General features: G+C 46.5%; 2 protein-coding genes across 2 annotated transcripts in view; one reads left to right on the forward strand and one right to left on the reverse strand.

The window, feature by feature from the left end:
* Window positions 1-23,289, reverse strand: part of LOC141176130 (uncharacterized) — a 1,089,564-nt gene that overhangs the window by 38,955 nt on the left and 1,027,320 nt on the right. The gene's annotated exons all lie outside the window — the stretch shown is intronic.
* The window catches only part of LOC141176127 (uncharacterized), a 95,348-nt gene continuing 88,285 nt past the window's right edge, over window positions 16,227-23,289 (forward strand). The window contains exon 1 of the mRNA XM_073660121.1: window positions 16,227-16,316. The gene's annotated coding sequence lies outside the window, so the exon portion shown is untranslated. The remainder of the gene's footprint in view (window positions 16,317-23,289) is intronic.

The following is a 23,289-nucleotide window of genomic DNA, read 5'->3' on the forward strand; positions in this document are numbered from 1 at the left end:
CCTATCTCCGTCTCCAGCTGCCAAGATAGGGCTCGGTGTTGCACCAGGATAAAGTCAATTCTGCTGTAAGAATCATGAGGGGAGGAATAAAAGGTATAATCTTTGACAGTCGGGTGTGTGAGGCGTCAAACGTCACAGAGCTGTAGTTGGAGAAATGCCCTCTTTACTTTTTTGATAGCTTTTTCCTGTTGAATTATATAATGTAGGATCTAGTGTTAAATTGAGGTCTCCACACAGAATGACGGTACCCTGGACAATGGGAATGGCTTTGTCTATTAGGTCGAGAATGAACTGAGTTTGACCCTGGTTAGGGGTATAAGCATTGATGATTGTGAAAAGTCTGCCTTCAATTTTTAAAATTAGGAGCATATACCTTGCATTTGGATCTTTAATGCATTCGACAAACTCGTGTGTCAGGCTTTTGTGAATGAGAATAGCAATTCCCTTACTCTTAGATTGGGTGTTATTACACAGGTGCCAGTGGGTATAATATTTGTTTTTAGGGGTAGGGGTATGATGTTCTTTAAAGTGTGTTTCCTGTAAGCACGCAATCTGTACCTTTTTTTTGTGAAGTAGTCTAAGAATTTGGGCCCTTTTTTCCGGGATGTTAAACCCCTTCACATTGAAGGAGGCATACTTAAGTGTCGCCATTGGGTTGAATCTCTTGGCGGTCCGCTCCCCTCAGAGTGAAATGATTGCAAGCATCGATGGACATTTGAAGCAACTGTGGGAAAAAGACAACAGGGTGAAACAAACATAACAAAAGAAACAGTAAGTAAAGAACTACTGTTCGGGGTATAAGTAACCATTTTAAGTAGAACCAAGCGTATGGGGGTACCCGATCGCCTGGCGGTGTCCCTTCAGGGGGAAAGTGACAGCTAAGCATCGTGAACACTAACACTCCTTTTGAGAATTGCGTTGCAGGAAAAAAGACTAACCAACCGACTATGAAAAACATTACTGAAACTTACTGAAAGGCAAAACCATTAAACTCCCACGGGGTTACAGTGGGGTCAACAAATCTAGGTGAATATTCTGTTGATAGGTGCTAGCAAAGTTAAGGCATTAAGACCTATACATTTAATCAGATATTTGTATGTGCTCCCCAGTGGAGCTACCCGTTTTTCCCTCCTGACTCCTTTCAGGAGAAGACGTTAGGCTATCTTAACACTAACAAGCAGTTCAAATGAAGTACACCACTAAACACGGGCCTCCAGGTTCAGGGTCCTTTTCTGGGCATCTGCGTCGGTCGCTGGGAGCGCTTGGTGACTCTCTGGGGGAGATTAATAGAAGATGAAGCCTCTCTGTCCCGCCCACGGCGAGTTCTGCCGTCCTCTAAAGCCGAAGACAGTGTGAAAAACTGGAACCATTGTGGGATCGATATTTGTGGGAGATTGAGTTGTTTTAAAAACTCCGGCAGGTCTCCCGGGGTGAGTAGTCTCTCCGAGCGTCCATTGTGTCTAACTTGAAGGGAGAACGGGAAACCCCAACGGTAGGGGATATCCCGTTCCCTGAGTGCGTCTGTGAGTGGTTTCAAAGCTGCTCTCATTGATAATGTCCACCTAGACAAGTCAGGGAGGATCATCAACTGCTTGCCTTTGTACATTGTTGCAGAACTGTCCCTGGATTTGAGCAGGATCTCCTCCTTAGCTTTGTAGTAGTGGACTTGACAGATGACATCTCTTGGTTTATTGGGGTCTAAGTCCATAGGGCGTAATGCCCTGTGAGCTCTGTCTAGCTCTATCACGGAGGAAGGAGGGGCCCCTAGTATTTTATTGAATATGTGATTAAGAGTGGAGGGTAAGTCCGCAGTAACCACCGATTCCGGCAAGCCCCTGATGCGTAGATTGTTTCGTCTTCCGCGGTTCTCCAAGTCGTCCAGGTGAGATTGGAGGTTGATGATATGGGCAGATTGGACGTGTATTGTATCTTGGAGCGCTGTGATAGTGGCAGAGGTAATAGTCATGTTCTGTTCTATGGTGTCCACTCTCGTTGTCAGGGTAACCACATCAGATTGCAGTTTTGCAAATTCCTGTTTGCACTCCTCAACAATGTATTTAGCAAATGAGGTCATATCCTCTTTAGTTGGGAAAGATTGCAAAAGTGTTTGAATGTCAGCCAAAGTCACTGGTCGTGAGCTCGCGGCCCACGATGGTGCTGGTTGTGGTGCAATTGAGGGTTCTATGGAAGTAGGATATTTAGTGGCATCAACCATGGATTGTTCGGTTTGTGTTCTTAGAAGTTGTGGAACCCCTGTTAGAGGCTCTGAAGAGAGATCCATGAGATTCTGAGCAGGCTCCAAAGGGGTTAATATATGATCCTGAGCACACACTGAGCTGTGATTAAATGCTTTTTCTAAGCCAGCTGTATTTCCCTGTGTGGATAGTTGACTCAAAAAGGCCCTCTGTGGAGGTATGTTATCAGGAGGGATAGGGTTAATTATTCTTCTATGAGGAGCTGCCAGATCCTGTTCTGTTTCAGATGCACAGACTCCACTTTCACTTTCCACTGTATCGCTGTGTAGGGGCTGGTCTGCATTCAGTCCCTCCTGTGCCCTGCCCCCTCTGTGCCTGTCTGTCTCTGACTCCACACAGGAGGCCAGCGCCATCTTGGACATAACGTGTACTTGTAGGAGATGTAACTGCAGTAGTGATTACCCTGCAGAAGCCACGATCTTCAGCAGAGTTCATACTGTGGCTGGAGTGAGTCTCCAAAGCAAGCATTTGGGAGGGTGAGGCAGGAACTGATTGCATATTACCTCCGTGTGTCCAGGTCTCTGTTGTTGTGGTAGCTGTTACAGGTGCTGATAAGCTGCTGCGCAGGAGATAAGCTTGGATATTTCCCTGCACAATGGCTGTTGGTGATGCAGAGACAGTACTCCTGCCTTTTTTGGCTTTTCCCATGCCTTGTAGAGCCGGTTAATCAGATCTTTTCACAACTGATGTGGAGGAGCTCTGATGTGTGTGTCCTCACAGATCCATAGCTGGCCACGCCCCCTTTATATACATTTTTATAGGGGTTATCCCCTTTTAGAAAATCTTCATCTACAACTGAGGTTTGTTAGAAAATAACCAACCACTCGTTACTCACCATCCCAGGATCCAGCGCTAAATCTTTACCCCTGCTCCTGGTGTCTGGTATTGGCTGTGGCACTGACTCAACGTCGACAGCGCGGCGGCCAATCAGAGAACTCAGCAACTCTGAATGGGACGGTTCAGTTTCCACAGGCAGAGTCGCTGAGCTCACTGATTGGGTGCCACACTTTTGCCATGAAGTCAACACAGCATCCAATACCGTTCACCGGGAGCAGAGCCAGAAACTCAGTGTTGGACCCAGAGAAGGTGAGTGAAGAGTGGATGGTTATTTTATAACAAACGGCAGCATAGGACGAGGATTTTCTGAAAGGAGACAACCCTTTACGTTCTTGACCAATGTTATATCTTTTCCTTTCTCATCAATGATTTATTTTGACTATAAATTGAATGTCTATTATCATTTTAATACATAAAACAGCTTGAAAAAATGCTGTCACTGAGTGAATCCATTTATTTTTAATGGAGATTTGATTTGTGAGTAAAACATTCAGGATTTGGAAATGTTTTCCGGTAAAAGATTTCTGATGCTTTGATTAAAACACTCTCCGAATAGGGTAGATGAAAGTTTTCTCTGATATATTTGAGTTTTTTAATAGTTATTAAGGCTATGTGCCCACGATGCAGAAATGCTGCATATTTTTTACGCTTCTCCCTGTCAGGAAAAACGCATGCGGATTTTACATGTGTTTTTCCCACCAGGTAGAAGCGTTTATGAGGCGTCTTTGCAGCGTCTTTGCATGCATTTCTGCATGCGGGTTATCAAGCGCTTTTCCAAGCATTTTAGCATCACTTGGAAAGTACTTGACAACTAGGTCACACTATATAAATCCATGCAAACGATTTATCACTATAGCATTTATCACATTCTGAACATGAATACGGCTTCTCCCCTGTGTGACTTCTCTTATGTTTTACAAGGCCTCATTTCTATTTAAAGCATTTTCCACATTGTGAGAATGAAAACGTTTTTGCTCCTGTGTTGCTTCTCTAAAAAGAAAAGATCTTTCGCTAAAGCATTTCCCACAATCTTCACAACAAATTGTCTTCTCCCCTGTGTGACTTCTCTTATGTTGAATAAATTTTGATTTCCAGTCAAAACATTTTCCCCATTCCAAACATGTATATGGCTCCCTCTCGCGATGCTCCCTCTCTCATCAGTCCCCTCTGCGTCTGACATCAGTGACTTCATCACTTGGCGTCCGGCCGCTGTTCTGAAGATGTGCGTGCCAGGAGCGGCACTCGGAGCAGTGAAGGAACGAGGAGGAGAGGTGAGTATTTGCTTAGTCATTTTTTGCCGGGGGGTGAGAGGGGGGCAACATTATTCTACAGACTCTGCCTATGGGGTGGGGGAAGAAACATTATACCACAGACTCTGCCTATGGGGGGGGGGACATTATACTACAGACTCTGCCTATGAGGGGGAACATTATACTACAGACTCTGCCTATGGGGGGGGGACATTATACTACAGACTCTGCCTATGAGGGGGAACATTATACTACAGACTCTGCCTATGGGGTGGGGGGAGAAACATTATTCCACAGACTCAGCTTATGAGGGGGGGGGAATTATACTACAGACTCTGCCTATGGGGGTGGGACATTATACTACAGACTCTGCCTATGGGGGGGGGAAACATTATACTACAGACTCTGCCTATGGGGGGGAAACATTATACTACAGACTCTGCCTATGGGGGGGGGGACATTATACTACAGACTCTGCCTATGTGGGGGAAACACTATACTACAGACTCTGCCTATGAGGGGGAACATTATACTACAGACTCTGCCTATGAGGGGGAACATTATACTACAGACTTTGCCTATGGGAGGGGCATTATACTATGTGAGGGCTATTTATACAGTGTGGGGATTACATTTGGGTCGTACATGTAGGGTATTTGCACAGTGTGGGGGCCATCATACAGTGTGGGAGATAATGTTGGGTCTTTGCACAGTGTGGGGGCCATCATACAGTGTTGGAGACATCAGTTTGGAGGCTACTAAGATGTCAGTATACTGTGGGGGGTACTATACAGTAAGGGGGAATTATACTGTGTATAAGAGAGCATCATACTGTGTAGAGGAGGCTGTATATGGGGGGAGACTCAGGACATTATTAAATCTTAAGTGGGCACTTATCGTTATAGGGGAACTCAGGTTATTATAACAGTGAGAGGGGCACTATAACATTCTAGGGGCAAAATGTTGGCAATGTTTTCTAGGGCACTTGCATACGGCATTACTATATTTTAGAGGTTTGTTTTACCATCTAGAGAGCACACAGCAGGTGCAGTTATAGGGACACATACAGCAGCAGCGGTTCAGTATTGGGGTATCAGCAGGAAGAGGTGTTTGTGCAGGTTCGGAATAGATGGGGGACGGTGCCTGAAATGTAAGGAGTCAAATGTATCTTTGTTGTGATCTCTGCAGACCTGAGACTCTGAGTCCTGGATGGAGAAGTTGTCGTGTCGGTCTGAACCAGATGGAAAAGACGAGAAAAGTGAACAATTTAATCAGAAAGAACGTCAGCTGTAAGTCACCATATATAACTGTACTGTGATCTCTTATATGTTCTGCAGGACTGGCATCTATCAATATATGTCACCATATGGTGGTAATATCAGTGCAGAGATTATTTTTAGTAACAGCGCTGTCATCTGCTGAGGTTCTCCTACATCCACTATTAGGGTGCGCCACCATAGTTATAATCAGGATTACCTGGTTAGGGGCCTACTCAGAAGTTTCGCCCCCCCTGAACCAAAACCCCTAGCTACGCCTCTGCTACTGATATTTTAGAACCTTAATATGTAAAAGTTTTCATCCAAACTACAAAGCATACAGAAAAATTAGCTTTTTAACAAAAACAGTGATGCAACGCTGACCACAATCTAACAGTAGGCTTTAAAACAAAAACAGAAGATGACACTTCGCCTCATGCTACTTTCCTGCAGTTTATTTTTCATGAATCAAAACTATTTTCGTAGGTTCATATATCAGTGCTGGCCGTCGTCAGTCTTTTCTAGTTAAATCCTCAGTGGAAAATTGTAAAAGGGAATGTAGAAAAAGTTAGGAGTGGATAAAAAGGGGACTTTTCATATATTTCCTTCCCTTATAATCGACTCCTGGCTTTTAACTAAAAAAATAATGGATAATTTGCAACATTCGGTGAGAGCTGAGGATTTTCTTTCCTAATGGAACTATTGAATAAACTGAACTGCCGCTCCTGTGTGCAGAGAGGTCACAATTGTCCTGCATTTGTTTGCTGGATAACACAAAGAGAGGAGACAAACTAATTATTTTCAGTCTAAATGATGGAACTCATTCTGAAAGTAGTGGTCTATACTCGGAGGTTTCCAGTAATTTCTCCTCATACAGCAAAAGGGATAAGGGTTATGAAGGCCCTGCCCCAAGGCTCTTGTCATATGGCTTAAATATTATAATGTACACAACATGAAAAGAGAGAATAATAAGAATTGGTCAGCGGTAATCGGTGCAAAACTGAGAGTATGGACTTACAACCTTACTACACAAGGCCTCCTTGTATTTCCCAGGTACACTTCACCTGTGAGAGACAGAATATAAAAAAAAATCCAGAAAATCACATTGTATGATTTTTACATAATTAATTAGCATTTTATTACATGAAATAAGTATTTGATACAATAGAAAAACAGAACTTAATATTTGGTACAGAAACCTTTGTTTGCAATTACAGAGGTCAGACGTTTCCTGTAATTATTGACCAAGTTTGCACACACTGCAGCGGGGATTGTGGCCTCCTCCTCCATACAGATTTTCTCCAGATCTTTCAGGTTTCGGGGCTGTCGCTGGGCAACATGAGTTTCAGCTCCCTCCAAAGATTTTCTATTGAGTTCAGGTCTGGAGACTGGCTAGGCCACTCCAGGACCTTGAAATGTTTCTTACGGAGCCACTTCTTAGTTGCCCTGGCTGTGTGTTTCAGATGAAGTCATGCTGGAAGACCAAACCACGACCCATCTTCAATGCTTTTACTGAGGAAAGGAGGTTGTCGGCTAAAATCTCACGATACATGACCCCATCCATCCTCCCTTCAATACAGTGCAGTTGTCCTGTCCCCTCTGCAGAAAAGCAACCCCAAAGAATGATGTTTCCCAGACATGTGCTGGCATGTGAAGGGGGATCTTGCGTGGCCTGCAGGATTTTAATCCATGATGGCATACTGTGTTGTTAATGTTTCAGACTGTGGTCCCAGCTCTCTTCAGGTCATTGACCACGTCCTCCCTTGTAGTTCTGAGCTAATTCCTGACCTTTTCAAAATCATTCTTACCCCATGAGGCGAGATCTTGTATGGAGGCCCAGATCAAGGAATATTGAAAGGCATCTTGTGTTTCTTCCATTTTCTAATAATTGTACCCACAGTTGTTGCCTTCTCACCAAGCTGCTTGCCTATTGTCCTGTAGCCCATCCCAGCCTTGTGCAGATCTACAATTTTGTCCCTGGTGTCCTTAGACAGCTCTTTATTCTTGGCCATGGTGGATAGGTTGGAGTGTGATTGGTTGAGTGTGTGGACAGGTGTCTTTTATACAGGTAATGAGTTCAAACAGCTGCAGTTAAAACAGGTAATGAGCGCAGTTTCATAAAGAAAAACTAACAGGTCTGTGAGAGCCAGAATTCTAGCTTATTGGTAGGTGATCAAATACTTGTTTTATGCAACAAAATGCAATTTAATTGTTTAAAAATCATACAATGTGATTTTCTGTTTTTTATTTTTAGATTCTGTCTCTCACAGTTGAAGTGTACCTACGATAAAATTACAGACCTCTCCATTCTTTGTAGGTGGGAAAACTTGCAAAATTAGTAGTGTATCAAATACTTATTCTCCCCACTGTACATCTGTTTAAAGGCCCCCTTTAAACAGACGTACAGAGAGAAGACGCCCCCTCCTCTTAACTCTATACACTGCCCCTATTGGACAAACTATCAGCAGATTTGGGTTTCATTATCATCTCTATGCTGATGACACCCAATTATACACTTCTCCCCCTGACATCACCTCTACCCTAATACAAAATATCAAGGATTGTCTGTCTGCTGTCTCTAACATCATGTCCTCTCTCTATTTTAAACTGAATCTCACCAAAACTGAACTTCTTGTGTTTCTCCCCTCTACTAACCCAACTCTACCTCACATCGAAATTACCTTGGAGGGTTCAACCATAACTCCCAAGCAGCACGCCCGATGCCTTGGGGTCATATTCGACACTAACCTTTCCTTTTCTCCCTATATCCGATCACTCACTCGCTCTTGTCAACTTCATCTTAAAAACATCTCCAGAATCCGACCCTTTCGGAAACTGCTAAAAGTCTTACAGTCGCTCTGATTCACTCTCGTCTGGACTACTGCAACTCTCTTCTGATCGGTCTCCCTCTTACCAAACTTTCTCCTCTCTAATCCGTCCTGAATGCGGCAGCCAGGGTCGTATTTCTGTCCAGCCGCTTCACCGATGCCTCCACCTTGTGCCAGTCATTACACTGGTTACCCATTCACTACAGGGTCCAAAATAAACTCATCGCTCTCACCCACAAAGCTCTCCACAGTTCTGCACCGTCTTATATCTCCTCTCTCGTCTCTATCGCCGTACACGTGCCCTCCGTTCTACAAATGACCTAAGACTAACATCCCCCATAATCAGAACCTCGCATCTCCGTCTCCAAGACTTCTACCATGCTGCGCTAGTTCTCTGGAATCTACCCCAGACGAACCGACTGATGCCTAGCCACCACATCTTCAAGCGCGCATTAAAAACCCATCTCTTTAAACAATCCTAACACCTTAACTACTCAGTAAATTAACTTTCCCCTGTTCCCTCCTTCTAAATATCATTCAGAATCTGTTCCCTTCTCTTCATCTGTCTCCACACTCTCCATGCACAAGATAACTGCACTCAATACTTGAGTATTGCACTTAAACATATGGGCTGATGACCGGATCATACAGCTTTACATGAATATCCCTATTTATTATAATTGCCTGACCTGAAATAACAAATCACTTTTCACCCAGTGTGTCCACCATTTCCTTGTAGAATGTAAGCTTGCGAGCAGGGACCTCACTCCTGATGTAACTGTTTAAACTGTCCTTAAATTGTATTGAATTTAGTATCTGTACATGTCCCCGCTTAATTGTACAGTGCTGCGGAATATGCTGGCGCTATATAAATAAAAATTATTATTATTATTAATTATTAAAGGCTTTCTGAGGCTGGATAAACCAGAAGATATTTCCAGCATTTAATCTCTTTCAGATGAATATTTTGAGCAGATTCAACAGAAGTAAATCTGCAGCAGAAGGAAGGTGAGCAGCGTTCTCAACACCCATAGCACTGACCTTCCATCCTCCTAGGAATCTTCTGTTGTTTGCCTATATATCTCCATGTTATCGCACAATAATAATATCTGACATATTTACATAGTTAATACGAATGAAAAAAGACGAATGTTCACAAGTTTTAATCGAATGGGAGAAAATAAACCTACAACCATAATGCATGTTCCGTTCTGACCAAAAGAGCTAAATATTTGCTTCTGATCTCAATTGTCAATCTACTGGAGATTCATGAAAGCGCCTTACATATTTACATCATTATTTATGTTATTTGTTTTTAAAAAGCATCAAAGTCTAAAAAAAACATCTATATGGTATAAAAATCCCTCCAGACCGATGGTTTTGTCCGGTTAAAGTAAAGGAGCTAAAAAGCCCTCACCCTCCAAGTAATTTTGTCTTATCCTTTATCGTTGTTGTTTTACAAAGAACTGTCACCCAGCTTATATTTTATTAGATACAAATTACCTTTGATGTGGCGCATCATATATATATTTCCAAGAGAAGAATCAGCGACTTCTTTGCATTTAGTGGTTACTACTCACCTGTGTAGTCATATGTAGGAATCTCCTCTTTACACCGCTCATCACCCCTCACATATGTCTCTGTTACAGTGTCCATTTTAGGACATGATCAGATATCAAAATCAAACATCAGAATGATGTCAGTTTGAGGCTAAATACCCTGTCTGACAAGTGATTCTGACAAGTGATTCTGACACGTAATTCTGACAAGTGATTCTGTAAAATGATTTTGACAAGTGATTCTAACGAGTGATTTTGACGAATGATTTTGACAAGTGACTCTGACAAGTGATTTTGACGAATGATTCTGACGAGTGACTCTGATGAGTGATTCTGATGAGTGACTCCGACGAGTGACTCTGACAAGTGATTTTGACGAATGATTCTGACGAGTGACTCTGGCGAGTGATTCTGACGAGTGACTTTTACAACTGTAATAATAATAATAAAAAAAACAGTACCTGTTCGCTAATAGGACTTGAACCCAAAAGTCTGTGTTCCAAAGCCAGCACACTAACCAATAAGCTATTAACTTAGCTGTAAAAACCTATGAGTTCTATTTGGTTATATGATTTTCAGTGCAAACTTGTCTAAAACTCATTAGGACTTATGCACAGACTGCAAGCCAGCCACATTCAAATGATGTTTGATTCTGATGTGTGAGTCTGATGTGTGACTTTCTTCAAACATCAGAATCATAATGACTTTTATTCACCCTGAGTATTTTCATGGTTAATCTTATAAGACAAGAAAAGCTGGCAGCTACTATCACTTGACTTGATAGTGCAATGGTAAGGCATCAGCCTCTGAAACTACTTTGTCAGAGTTGAAATCCTGACAGGAATAAGATTTTTATTTTTTTTTTAATTATGCCTATTTAGCACACAAACTACAGGGGTGTTTTACTTTTAATATCTGACGTTTTGATTGTCATCCTGATGTGTTAAGAGTTTCGGACACGCTGTCTATTTGCATGGTAAATTAGATAGCAAAAGTAAATTGGGAGTTTGCAGCCAGTACTTGGGTGGATGGAAATAAAAATTTACAATAAAAACATTTTATCATTAGACCCCTTTAAGAAGTTATGCAAATATAAAGTCACTTGGAAATAGATATGTAGTAAATTCTTGCCTCCCAATTTAGTTTGGCTATGTAATTTACCATACAAATAGACAGCGTGTCCGAAACTCTTAACACGTCAGGATGACAATCAGAACGTCAGATATTAAAAGTAAAACACCCCTGTAGTTTGTGTGCTTAATAGGAATAATTAAAATAAAAAAAATCTTATGCCTGTCAGGATTTGATCTCTGACAAAGTAGTTTCAGAGACTGTTGCCTTACCATTGAACTATCCAGTCAAGTGATTGTAGCTGGCAGCTTTTCTTGTCTTATGAGATTAACCATGAAAATACTCAGGGTGACTAAAAGTCATTATGATTCTGATGTTTGAAGAAAGTCACACATCAGACTCACACATCAGAATCAAACATGATTTGAATTTGGCTTGCTTGCAGTCTGTGCATAAGTCCCAATAAGTTTTAGACAAGTTTGCACTGAAAATCATATAACCAAATAGAACTCATAGGTTTTTACAGCTAAGTTAATAGCTTAGTGGTTAGTGCGCTGGCTTTGGGACATAGACTTTTGTGTTCAAGTCCCATCAGCGAACAGGTACTTTTTTTTTTTAATATTATTATTATTATTATTACAGTTGTAAAAGTCACTCGTCAAAATCACTCGTCAGAATCATTCGTCAAAATCACTTGTCAGAATCACTCCTCAGAATCAGTTGTCAGAATCACTCGTCAGAATCATTCGTCAGAATCACTCTTCAGAATCATTCGTCAGAATCACTCTTCAGAATCATTCGTCAGAATCACTCTTCAGAATCACTCTTCAGAATCATTCATCAGAATCATTCGTCAGAATCACTCGTCAGAATCATTCATCAAAATCACTTGTCAGAATCACTCGTCAAAATCACTTGTCAAAATCACTCGTCAGAATCACTTGTCAGAGTCACTCGTCAGTGCTTGCATAGTGCACCACCTCTCACCATACAAGACCGCAATCTTACAGATCAGTCCAGCCTGCAAACCTTGCTCCAGTACATGCTGTGTGCATGTGTCTTGTCTGATTGCTTAGGGCGGTGGCCCAGTTACTTTCTGATTCTTATAGCTGCTGTGGGCGCACTCCTAAAGCGTACCCAGCCTATTGCTGTGAGTCACTGGATATTTAAACCCCCCCCACCCAGAAGGAGGTGCCTGAGCAACACTAACAATCAGTGTGCTCCTTGCCTCTGAGTTGCCAGGTCCTGTTCTGCATCTTGTCTGATTCTGTTACCTGTATCTGTGACTGCTAGTCTGTTTCCGCCACCCTGGGGGCTGTATACCCAGGACTGTTACCTGTGACTTCTAGTTTGTTTCTGCCTTCCTGGGGGCTGAGTACCCAGGCTCGTTCCTGTATCTCGTTCCAGTGTCAGTTCTTGTCTGAACTGTCTCCTAACCTGTTACCTGTTTCTCTCTATGTCCGTACCTTCCCTTTTCCTGCAGTGTCTGAACCTGCACCTAACTCCAACTCGTTGTCTCTGTACTTCTGTTTGTGAGTTTAGATTCCACTAGCTACTTCATTGTAAGTACCTTGTGTGTATCTGGTTCTGCTTGTCCCTTTTCCCTTCCTCCGTATCTACCTCCTGTGTTCTAAGCATCTTCCTGTATTTTCCAGTCTGTTCCATGTGAACAGAGCCCTGTCCTCTCTGCCTGCACCTTCTGCCCTGTTCTGCTCTACCTTGTCCACCACTCCGGCGGTGTCGCTCTGCTCTACCTTGTCCACCGCACCTGCGGTTTCGCTATGCTCAGTTTGCTCACCGCACCTGCGGTTTCTCTCTGCTCTGCCTTGTCCATTGCTCCGGCGGTTTCGCTCTGCTCTACCTTGTCCACCGCTCCAGCGGTTTCACTCTGCTCTACCTTGTCCACTGCACCTGCGGTTTCGCTCTGCTCTACTTTCTCACCGCACCAGCGGTTTCGCTCTGCTCTGCCTTGTCCACCACTCCGGCGGTTTCGCTCTGCTCTGCCTTGTCCACTGCTCCGGCAGTTTCGCTTTACTCTGCTTCTCTACCGCATCTGCGGCTCTGTTCTTGTATCCCAATCTGTACTGGACCCTATCCAACCTACGCTCCAACCTGCTAGTGTCCACCTGTCTGCACACCAGCCGTGCCTGCCAGTACCTCCCTGCCTGCACTCCAGCCATGCTTGCCAGTACCTCCCTGTCTGCATTCCAGCCGAGCTTGCCAGTACCCACCTGTCTGCATACCAGCCGTGCTTGCCAGTAACCACCTGTCTGCATACCAGCCATGCTTGCCAGTAATCACCTGTCTGCATACCAGCCGTGCTTGCCAGTACCCACCTGTCTGCATACCAGCCGTGCTTGCCAGTACCCACCTGTCTGCATACCAGCCGTGTTTGCCAATACCCACCTGTCTGTATGCCAGCCTAACCTGCCTGTACTGCATTCCCCGGTGTGGGTCAACAGCCATGTCCGGGGTCTGAACTGGAGTAGCACCTGGTCCCTCTGCTCGGTTCCTCCCTGGTGCACGGAGTCGACTGAGCCGCCGTGCGACCTTGGTCAGATCGGGTTGATACTTAGTTACGCCCCTCCAGGCACTCATGGTACCCATGGTACAGTGGGATCACTAATCACGCACACGCCAGTCAGTCTGGGCGTGTGCATAACAGTTTTCTCATGCCATGGTTCCCGTTGAGCCCCACGGCCCTTCGCTCTCAGAGACATTTGAATCCTTGTCTGGCGAATACGTGCACCAAGAAAAAATTTTTCCACAAGCTGAGGTCCAGGCGATTTACGCACCAGCCCAAATGGAGCTATCAACACTCGTTCCTGCGGATCTGCCACGGTACTATGGGGATCCAAAACGAAGCCGTGTGTTTGTGGAGCAATGCATGCTGCATTTCAAGTTCTATTCTCACTATTTTCCTACCGATCGGGTTAAAGTAGCATTTATGATGTCCTACCTAGCGGGTGATGCCTTGAAATAGATCGCCCCCCTATGGGAAGCATGGGATCCTATCATCTCTGACCTGCAGGCCTTCCTGGTGGCCTTTCTAATGGTCTTCGATGACCCTAATCCTGAAGCCTCTGCTAAAGCTTCCCTTCCCAATATCCCGGAGCAGCCCCGATGAGTAATGTGTGTAGGTAGCCTACCAGTTCTCCAGCCCGAAGAGACAGCTGCCCACCCAGAATCCACACAGGATGACTATGCTCCACAGAATACTTCTCTTCCCAACCTCAAGAGGCAGTCCAGACGTGCAAGGCATAGAGGTAAACCATCACGCCAGGTTCTGTCCTCCCAAAGACCTCCTGTTCCCAAGCCCGTAGAGGCAGCTATCCGCACTGAATCCATGAAGGTTGACCATGTTCGTCAGGCTAAGCAGAGGCCGGAACTCAGTCACAAAATTGGATTGCGGTCCCTCTGCAGTTGTTTGGGACCCCCTGACGGTCTTTGTCCAGCGAAGGTTGGGGAATCCCAAGACATTAGGCCTGTAGGAGAGGCTGCCCTTGGCGTTAGTGTTTCCTCTCCACAGATGACCATGACTGTCTCCATGGCAAGTGAAAGCCTCGGATTAACCGGAAGTTTCGGGCTTAAAGCCTTGAAGAGTCAGTGTTTGATTCCAGTCCGAAAACTCCAGAAGTCAGTTTGGGCATTGTCAGCGGAAGGACGAGCCCTACGCAGAAACAGTCAAAATATGTCTGTACAAATTAAGCTCCAGATTGGAGCATTACACATGAAGAAGTTCACATTCCAGGTGCTGACTGGTTTACTCACAGGTCGTCCAGAGCCAAGAGATCTAGTGCCCGCTCAGGTCTGGAGATCCTGCATGGTGTATCCTAGGGGACTGCTAAGGTACAAGGGGTGTCCAGTCCCCATATTTTCAGGACAGTCAGCAGTTTCTTCTTCTTCTTCACCAGATCTGCTACCTTGTCCACCGCACCTGCGGTTTCGCTCTGCTCTGCCTTGTCCACCGCTCCGGCGGTTTCGCTTTACTCTGCTTGTCTACCGCATCTGCGGCTCTGTTCCTGTATCCCAGTCTGTACTGGACCCTATCCAGCCTGCGCTCCAACCTGCTAGTATCCACCTGTCTGCACGCCAGCCGAGCTTGCCAGTACCTCCCTGTCTGCACTCCAGCCGTGCTTGCCAGTACCTCCCTGTCTGCAGTCTAGCCGTGCTTGCCAGTAACCACCTGTCTGCATACCAGCCATGCTTGCCAGTAACCACCTGTCTGCATACCAGCCGTGCTTGCCAGTACCCACCTGTCTGGATACCAGCCGTGCTTGCCAGTACCCACCTGTCTGCATAGCAGCCGTGCTTGCCAGAACCCACCTGTCTGCATACCAGCCGTGCCTGCCAATACCCACCTATCTGCATGTCAGCCTAACCTGCCTGTTCCTGCATTCCCCAGTGTGGGTCAACAGCTGTGTCCGGGGTCTGACCTGGAGTAGCACCTGGTCCCTCTGCTCGGTTCCTCACTGGTGCACGGAGTCGACTGAGCCGCCGTGCGACCTTGGTCGGATCGGGTTGATACTTAGTTATGCCCCTCCAGGCACTCTTCGGTTCATGGTACAGTGGGATCACTAATCACGCACACGCCAGTCAGTCCGGGCGTGTGCATAACAGACTGAATTCATTTTTTACATACAGATAATTATAGGCCGTGTGTATTTAGTCCTGTCTATTACCTGGTGATGTGAGGGGCTGGGGAACCTCCATCATGACGTCCTTGTACAGATCTTTGTGTCCTTCTAAATACTCCCACTCCTCCATGGAGAAATAGACAGCGGCATCCTGACACCTTATAGGAACCTGACACATACAATGATACCGTCATCCCCCGATCCCTTCATAGCGTTACTGTATAATGTCCCAGCATTCCCAGCAATGTCACCTCTCCAGTCAGCAGCTCAATCATCTTGTAGGCGAGTTCTAGGATCTTCTGGTCATTGATGTCCTCTTGTATCAGGGGGTGAGGTGGAGGCGCTGTTATTGGGCTCAGGGGTCTTCCCCATCCCTCAGACACAGGGTCCTGACAGCGCCCACTAGAGGTCTTCTTCACTACTGTGTAATCCTGGTTATGGAGAGACACTTTATCTATCTAGTAGACAACTTCATCCAGCACCATGACAACCAGCACAGCAGAGTCCTGCAGCCACTGAGGCCCCTGATCATGTGACCCCTGACTCCTCCCCTCCTGTGACCTCATCACAGGTCCTGTGCGCACAGAACAGTCATATGTGTGGTGGCGGCTCTGCAGGTGGAGGTATGTGGAGATTCCCCATTACTGGGCATTAACCCCTTCAGCACGGAGACTCTTTTGGGGTCTCTGTGTGGTGTGAACAGTGAGGTAACAGCTGTGGACAGAATGCGGCTTAGCTGGTTCCCGTCCACATTAGATCCATTCAGACGACTGCAGGATGAAGGACAGAAGCCCAGAGAAGTCCTCACACAACGCCATTATTCCTCTCCTAGCTCCAGCACAGTAATGTAGATACTGGTGATTATCTCTCCATTACGAGTATCGGGGGAGTTCTAGACCGCGCCCCATATGTCTTGTGTCTGTTATACGGCCAATATACATTCGGGCATTGCCTGCCATACACTGTAGTGCTGTAGCCATGTTTTCTACTGGCATTACTGCGATTGTCCGGCCGCATCTTGTTATCGGTAGTGATGAGGGAACGTGCTCGGATAAGGGGTTAACAGAGCGCACTCTAGCATAACTGAGTATCATCGGAGTGCTCGTATATTGTGTTCGAGTCCCTGTGTCTGCATGATTTGCGGCTGTTAAACAGCTTCAACACGTGAGGATTCCCCAATAAACAGGGAATCCCTGCATGTGTTGAGGCTGTCTAACATCTGCAAATCATGCAGACACAGGGACTCGAACATGATATACGAGCACGCCAAAGATACTCAGTTATACTTGAGCGTGCTCGGTTAACCCCTTATCCAAAGATCATTTGCTGATCACTAGTTATTGGATAATTACTCAGTCAGTATAGTGCTATAATCAGACGTTCATGTATCTGCAACTATAATAACCTACATATGTGACACAGGAACTAGGGCAGTATAAAATATAACATTTATTGATAAAGACAATAAAATATATATATACTGTGGCAAGATGACTCGCTCGGCTCTCCAGGAGGCAGACTCAGGACACACGTTCTAAGGTTACCTTTCTGCTGGTTTATTGTCTGGCATAAACTCGTGCAGGGTTTCGCAGAAAAAATAAACAAGACCCCTCTGGGTTAAATGGAAAAACAAAACAAAGTATAGCTCCATCCATAGTTGAGCGGGTTCCGCCCGATCTCGGTAGCATAAACTGCACAGGTAACAAGCTCTGCAGCTTCCACAATACTGTCTGGAGACTTCCCTCTCCAGACCACACTTCACAGGGAAAAAAAACAGGACTGAGCTTTTACACATTGCTCAGCCACACCTTGAGGGGAGGTAGGGGGAATGGTGTCCCGCCCTCTTTGCCATTCCCATAAAACCGCACACCCTTTAACAGAGTAAATCTACCAGCATATAACATGCTGGCAGAAAAATAAAGTAGGTCTTAGTTCACACAGGAGAGCATCCTGAGTGATACATACCTCCCCTCACATATAAAACCAGTGACACTGTCACATATTCCCCCCCTCTGCCCAAAGCCGGGGGTTTGGGCACCTTCTGACACCAGGCAGGGAATCCTAGAGAGGGCATCTGCATTCCCATGTAACTTCCCGGGCCTATGCTCCACGTGAAAGTTAAACTCTTGAAGTCCTAGGAACCATCTAGTTACCCTGGCATTTTTACCCCTCTTCTCCCTCAACCATCTCAACGGGGCATGGTCTGATACTAATTTAAACTTCCGGCCTAGTAGGTAATATTTCAGTGTATCCACGGCCCATTTTATGGCTAAACACTCTTTCTCTACTATGGCGTAGTTCTTCTCGCAGGAGGACAGCTTTCGGCTTAGATAGAGAATGGGATGTTCTTCCCCATTTATCTCTTGGGAGAGTACAGCCCCTAGACCAACCTCTGAAGCGTCCCTCTGGACTACAAATTCTTTCTTGAAGACCAGGACCGGCTGCTTGCACAGTGTTAGCTTCAACTGTTGAAACGCGGTCTCCGTTTCTTCCGTCCATTTCACCATGATTGATTTGGTGCCTTTTAGAAGATTCGTTAGTGGCGCGGCAATCATAGTGAAATTCGGGATAAACCTCCGGTAGTATCCCACCATTCCCAGGAATGCTCTCACCTGCTTCTTCGAGAGTGGTTGCGGCCAGGTTTGAATTGCCTCCACTTTCTTGATTTGCGGCTTTATTTCGCCTCTCCCAACAACATAGCCCAGGTACTTGGCCTCCTCCTTTCCGATGGCACACTTTCTCGGATTTATGGTAAATCCTGCCTTCCTTAGCGCGTCCAGAACGGCCTGTAGTTTAGGTAGGTGACTAGCCCAGTCTGGGCTAAAGACCTCAATGTCATCGAGGTAGGCTGCGGCATACTTCTTATGTGGGGCTAGGATCCGATCCATAGCCCCCTGGAAAGTGGCTGGGGCCCCCTGTAGTCCGAATGGCATCTGCGTGTATTGAAAACACCCATCAGGTGTTGAGAAAGCCGTCTTCTCCTTAGCCATTTGGGACATGGGGATCTGCCAGTAGCCCTTCGTCAGGTCAAGAGTGGTGATGTACCTCGCCGGTCCAAGCCTCTCGATGAGTTTGTCGACACGGGGCATCGGGTACGCGTCACACTTGGATACCTCATTCAGTCTGCAGTAGTCATTACAAAACCTCCACTCTCCATTGGGTTTCGGCACGAGGACGATTGGGCTCAACCACCCACTCTTTAACTCCTCTATTACTCCGAGGTCTAACATCCTCTTCACCTCGGCCGAGATCACCTCCCGGCGTCCTTCTGGAATCTGATACGGCTTCAGATTCACTCGTACGTGCGGCTCTGTCAGCACATCATGCTCTACCACTTGAGTATGCCCCGGCAACTCTGAGAACAGCTCCCGATTCCGCTGTAGTAATTCTCGACACTGTTGCTTCTGGGCCGGTGATAGAGTCTCTGCAATAGTGACCTCCTCCACCTTGCCTTCTGGTGCGGCTCCCAGGCAAGGAGTTTCCACAGGTTCACGGTCCCGCCACGGCTTGAGCAAATTTACATGATATATTTGATGCGGCTTTCTTCGGCCAGGCTGGTGGACTTTATAATTAACCTCGCTGACTTTCTCCACCACCTCGTATGGACCTTGCCATTTGGCGAGGAACTTGCTCTCGACGGTAGGGATCAGCACCAAAACACGGTCCCCGGGCTGGAACTGTCTTAGTCTCGCCAACCGGTTATAGACCCTCGCCTGGGCTTCCTGCGCCTGGAGGAGATGTTCCATCACGATGGGCATCACCTTTGACATTCTCCCCTGTAACTGGGCGACATGTTCGATGATACTCCGGTGTGGTGTGACTTCAGCCTCCCAAGTTTCCTTGGCGATGTGTAGGAGACCTCTTGGATGCCGCCCATATAGGAGCTCAAATGGAGAGAAGCCAGTGGAGGCTTGAGGAACTTCTCTGACCGAGAAAAGCAGAAATGGGAGCAGGTAATCCCAGTCTCGCCCATCCATTTCAACAACCTTCTTGAGCATCGCCTTTAAGGTCTTGTTGAAGCGTTCTACTAGGCCGGCCATCTGTGGATGATAAACCGAGGTCCGAAGCTGAGTTATCTGAAGGACTCTGCAAAGCTCCTTCATCACCTTGCTCATGAAGGGGGTTCCTTGGTCTGTCAGAATCTCTTTTGGTAGACCTGTCCAAGCAAAAATATGGACCAGCTCTCGGGCTATACTTTTACTGGACATGTTCCTTAGGGGAACCGCTTCCGGATACCGAGTCGCATAGTCCATGATGACCAGGATATATTGGTGGCCCCGAGCTGATTTAACTAAGGGGCCCACGAGGTCCATGGCAATCCTCTCAAAGGGAACCTCTATCACAGGTAGTGGGACTAAGGGGCTACGGAAGTGGAAGGAGGGAGCGGTTATTTGGCAGGTGGGGCAGGACCTACAATAGTTTTGAACTTTTCGATAACACCCTGGCCAATAAAACCTTCTCAATATCCTCTCCTGAGTTTTCTCGACCCCTAGGTGTCCCCGCAGAACATGTGAATGGGCCATATGTAGCACCCGCCGTCTGTATGGCCCCGGCACTAACAGCTGTTCCACTATCTCACCGCCCCTCAGTTTGGCCACCCGATATAGCAACTCCCCCTGCACTGCAAAGTGGGGGAATCTGGTGTCGGCCCCTGGCTCTTGGGCAACCCCATTACATACAGTAACCTGGTAGGAATGCCCCTTTTAAGGTCAGGTCTCGAACTTGAGCAGTCCAAAAGTTCTCTCTGGACATATTTAACGCAGGGAGGTCGGCCTCCTCGGTCACCATCTCACCCTCATCACCGACAAGGACGCACAGTGGGAACTCCTCCATCTGAGACTTCGTCCGGGGTTCTTCTTCAAGGACCTGGATTTTCCCCATGCTACTTAGTCCAGTTCCCTTCCCCCACAAGTCCCAGAATAAGGAAAAATGTGCAAAGCAGTCATCAAAGCAAAAGGTGGCTACTTTGAAGAACCTAGAATATAAGACATATTTTCAGTTGTTTCACACTTTTTTGTTAAGTATATAATTCCACATGTGTTAATTCATAGTTGTGATGCCTTCAGTGTGAATGTACAATTTTCATAGTCATGAAAATACAGGAAAATCTTTAAATGAGGTGTGTCCAAACGTTTGGTCTGTTCTGTATATACACAAAAGCACATATTATGACAGAATTAGTTGTCTATGTGCATGAAAAATAAAGTGCAATGTGAAATATAATAACTGTACACATATATATAGAATATGTACCTAAAATTACACATGCAAACATATATTAAGTGTGTACCCATGAACAATTCTTATATGCATAAAAAAACAATAGAATAAGAGGGATACGTAGATTAATGTCTATACGGGTCCGCTTAAATGGTCTTAAATATCCAGGAAAATCACAAGACTGAAATATTATTATTTTATATAGCGCCATTGATTCCATGGTGCATGAGAAAGGGTTACACACGAAATACAGATATCACTTACAGTAAATGACCTAACAATGATAGACTGGTACAGAGGGAAGAGGACCCTGCCCTCGCGGGCTTACATTTATAGGATGGTGGGGAAGGAGACAGTAGGTTGGGGGGTTGCAGCAGCTCTGGTGGTGGTGAGGCGGCAGCGTGGTCATTGCAAGTTGTAAGCTTTCTTGAAGACATGGGTTTTCAGGTTCCGTCTGAAGGATCCGAATGTGGCAGATAATCGGACTTGTTGAGGCGCAGAATTCCAGAAGATGGGGGAAATTCGGGAGAAGTCTTGGAGGCGATTGGGTGAGGAATGAATAAGTGTGGAGGAGAAAAGGAGATCTTGGGAAGACCGGAGATTACATGAGGGAATATATTGGGAGATTAGTTCAGAGATGAACAGAGGAGAAAGATTATAGATGGCTTTGTAGGTCAGTGTTAGTAGATTGAACTGGATACGCTGGGCAATTGGGAGCCAGTGAAGGGATTTGCAAAGAGAGATGAACTATAAAGAATAGGTTTTGGCTTACAAATTTTATTGTAAAATACTGACCAAATACTGAACATGTGAATGTGGGCTTAATCTTTGTATAGGGATTTTCAGTAACAGCGCAGTCATCTGCGGAGGTTCCCCTATACCTATGATTAGGCTGTGCCACCGTAATTGTACACACGGTTACTTGGTGTAACGCTGGTGGATGTGGACCCACAGGGCCACGGGCCGAGCTTACCCTGGAGGGCATAACTAGGTGTCTACCAGGTCTTCACTAGAGCCTCTGGTGGAGAGGATAGGATGGGCTGCTGGTAGACATCGGGTACTACTCAATGGTAGTCCCCAGGACCGCAGCAGCTGGTGGAAGAGTCAGAGACACGAGTGCGAGGTATAACAGGAGCAACAAACTGGACACTAGCAGAGTGAACTGCCCAGGAACCAACATTCAGCAGAGAGCGGTGGGTGGAGTGGCCTAATATAGGACCTGCCGGCTAATATAGGACCTGCCGGCATGGTGGGTGAACAAATGTAATATTATTGTCACACCGCCAAATGGTAAAGATATGAGGGAAAAACCTCGTGCACACACGGCTCCACTCCGTACACCTCGTACACACGCGGCTCCGCTCCATATATACACGGCTCTGCTCCATACACCTCGTACACACGCGGCTCCGCTCCGTACACCTCATAGACGTGCGGCTCCGCTCCATACACCTTGTACACACGCGGCTCCGCTCCGTACACCTCGTACACAGACGTCTCCGCTCCGTACACCTCGTACACAGACATCTCTGCTCCGTACACCTCGTACACAGGCGGCTCCGCTCCATACGCCTCGTACATGCGCGGCTCTGCTCCGTACACCTCGTACACACACGGCTCCGCTCCATACACACACAGCTCCGCTCCGTACACCTCGTACACACACGGCTCCGCACACCTCGTACACACGAGGCTCCGCTCCGTACATCTCGTACACACGCGGCTCCGCTCCGTACACCTCATAGACACACGCGGTTCCGCTCCGTACACCTCGTACACACGCGGCTCTGCTCCGCACACCTCATACACGCGCGGCTCTGCTCCGCACACCTCATACACGCGCGGCTCCACTCCGTACATCTCGTACACACGCTGCTCCGCCCTGTACACCTCGTACACACACGGCTCTGCTCCGTACACCTCGTACACATGCAGCTCTGCTCCGTACACTTCGTACACACGCAGCTCCGCTCTGTATATTTCGTACACACGCGGCTCCGCTCCGTACATCTTATACACACACTGCTCCACCCCGTACACATGCGGCTCCGCTCCGTACACCTCGTACATGCGCGGCTCCGCTCCGTACACCTCGTACACGCGCGGCTCCGCTCCGTACACACGCGGCTCCGCTCCGTACACCTCGTACACACACGGCTCTGCTCCGTACACCTTGTACACACACGGCTCTGCTCCGTACACCTCGTACACATGCGGCTCCGCTCCGTACACCTCGTACACGCGCGGCTCCGCTCCGTACACCTCGTACACGCGCGGCTCCGCTCCGTACACCTCGTACACACACGGCTCCGTTCCGTACACCTCGGACACACGCGACTCCGCTCCGTACACCTCGTACATGCCCGGCTCCGCTCC

This window comes from Phyllobates terribilis, unplaced genomic scaffold, assembly GCF_046119375.1.
Source record: "Phyllobates terribilis strain yellow unplaced genomic scaffold, ASM4611937v1 Scaffold_17__1_contigs__length_24005725, whole genome shotgun sequence".
In the NCBI taxonomy this organism is placed as follows: domain Eukaryota; kingdom Metazoa; phylum Chordata; class Amphibia; order Anura; family Dendrobatidae; genus Phyllobates; species Phyllobates terribilis.